The sequence below is a fragment of the Canis lupus genome, chromosome 17 (assembly GCF_011100685.1).
Source record: "Canis lupus familiaris isolate Mischka breed German Shepherd chromosome 17, alternate assembly UU_Cfam_GSD_1.0, whole genome shotgun sequence".
Lineage (NCBI taxonomy): Eukaryota > Metazoa > Chordata > Mammalia > Carnivora > Canidae > Canis > Canis lupus.
Genome location: NC_049238.1, coordinates 12,715,082 through 12,717,709, shown reverse-complemented (window position 1 = coordinate 12,717,709; position 2,628 = coordinate 12,715,082). Strand labels below are relative to the sequence as shown.

Genomic DNA, 2,628 nt, shown 5'->3' with positions numbered 1-2,628 from the left:
TTATTTGGCAAATTGGAAATACTTACTATTCCTCAAAAATTTCTAAAACTTTCTACTTTTACCTCCCCTGAAGATCTTATTTTTATTTCAGATTGATTCGATTTAGTAGAAGTCATTGGAGGCAGCTTTATGTACATTTTAATGAGGGCTGATAGTTCATCTAGAGATTGAAGACTGGTTTGGATTTGTGGCTGTTAAGCTGCAGGCTTTCTATGTAAAAATTGAGAAATAAACTTCAGAGGTTTACTTGAATGAATTTTGAATAAATTTGGTTTCTCTCAGAGACTTTTTTTTTTTACTTATATTTATATAAAATCTCAGTTCCTCGGTTAACTTTAGTTAACCAGAATGGTCCAGGTAGGTGGTCAAAGGTCAAAGTAACCCATCCCTAGAGTGGTACATTGTGTTATCTCAGTCTCACTGTTGACCCTTAGTCCCTAAACTGAAAAATTGCACGACAGCAGGAACAACTTCTGATCTATTCATCATTGCATCTCCTACATCTTCTATTGTGTCTTCATGTGGTAGGTGATTAATAAATGTATGCTAATCAAATAAATGCTGATTAAAAAAATATCCTATTTTACATATCCTCTTGAAGTATTAGTTTTAACAAGTTTATTTAAACATAAATTTTTCCACACTTATTCTTAAAATTTAACACCATTGGATCTTGTTTTCTCTCCTTACATGTTTTAGTAAGAAAGGTTTTGGTTAGCATACGAGTATGGTGGAAAGAGCATTAAACATGGACACAGGAGAGCTGAGCTCCTACCCTATTCTGCTAACAACTGACCTTATATTTGGTAAAATGGTTTCATCTCTAGGCCTCATGAAAGCTAACAATGATAGAGAGTTCAGAAAACTTCCCAAATTCTTTCTGGTCTCTAGGTAGAATGTATTTACCTCATTGTCTTCTTCAGATGAGTCTAATAGCTATCTCCCTCCTGAGCACAATGTAACTCTTCAGGAAAAACTGATTGCACTGGGGGTACCTGGGTGCCTTAGTTGGTTGAATGTCCAACTCTTGGTTTCATCTCATGTCATCCTCCTGGAGTGGTGAAAGTGAGCCCCACATGGAGCTCCACACTCAGCCCCACATTAGGCTCGGTGCTCAGTGAGGAGTCTGCTTTGGATTTTCTCTCTCCCTCTGCCCCTCCCCTGCTCTCTCTCTAAAACAAATAATAATAATAATAATAATAATAATAATAACCCCAACAAAACTGATTGCACCAGTTGCAGAAGAAGAAGCAACCATCCCAAACAATAAGATCATTGTAGTGGATGTTGTGCAAGTTGGTGTGGCATGTGCCATTAGCATTCTGGAAAAATCTCTGGCAGATGAACTTGTGCAATGGACGTTTTGGAAGAAAAACTCAGAGAAGAAATGGTAGTTCTGAAACATAGGAACTAATTTCTTCAGACACCTAAAACTGTGGCAGACAAGGATTACTCTATAACTGCCAATTCTAAGATTGTGTTGGTAACTAGCAGGAAGGAGAAGGCCGTCTCAACCTGGTGCAGAGGAATATTAATGTCCTCAAATTCATTATTCCTCAGATAGTCAAGTACAGTCCTGATTGTATCATAATTGTGGCTTTCATCCCAGTGGATATTCTCACATATGTTACCTGGAAACTAAATGAACTACTCAAGCACTGTGTGATTAGAAGTGGGCATAACCTGGATTCTGCTAGATTTCACTATCTAATGGCTGAAAAACTTGGCATTCATCCTAGCAGCTGCCATGGATGGATTTCAGGAGAACGTTGCAACTCAAGTGTGGCTCTGTGTAGTGGAGTGAATGTAACAGCAATTTGTCTCCAGGAATGAAATCCAGAAATGGGAACAGACAATGACAGTGAAAATTGGAAGAGAGTGCTTAAGATGGTGGTCGAAAGTGCCTATGAAGTCATCAAACTAAAAGGATATACCCTTGGGGCTTTTGGATTAAGTGTGGTTGATCTCATCCACTCCATGTTGAAAATCTATCCAGTGCTCATGCAATGTCAGTGATGGTGAAGGGAATGCATGCCATGGGGAAGGAAGTCTTTCTGAATCTTCCTTATATCCTGAATGTTTGGGGATTAACCAGTGTTATCAACTGAAAGCTGAACGATGATGAAGTGGCTTAGCTCAAGAAAAGTGCACATACCTTGTGGGACATCCAGAAAGACCTAAAAGACCTATAACTTCTGGCCTTTAAGCTGTAGAGCTAGAAAAACTAAAATATGACTAACCGTGAGTCTTTAGTTTTCATCCACATTCATGGATCACCATTCACTTTTCTCTTCCTTAAATAAGCAAATGTGCACTTATGGACTCAAAGCCCATGCTTGGTTTAATGCTTGCAATGTGAGCCCTTGAACAAATAAATTAACCATCATAGTGTGCTTCTAAAAAAAATAATAATATATTTACCTCAGCTTTCCTCTCTGCTTAAGTTATGGGATATCTAAATTTTTAAAATGTGGAGAGAAAGTATCTTTCTTAACTGATCACAGGTCTGTAATCACAACTTCAGTTATGTTTTGGATGTCCTGGCACACAGAAAAATATCAAGGGAAGTATTAATTTTAATTTATTCACCTTCTGCTCGTTACAAACCATGTGATCTGGATTAAGTCA

At 37.8% G+C, this 2,628-nt stretch overlaps 1 pseudogene; it reads left to right on the top strand.

Moving 5' to 3' along the window:
* The first annotated feature begins 1,220 nt into the window (after nucleotides 1–1,220).
* On the top strand, nucleotides 1,221–2,192 carry LOC106559874 (annotated as a pseudogene).
* Nucleotides 2,193–2,628: the final 436 nt, after the last annotated feature.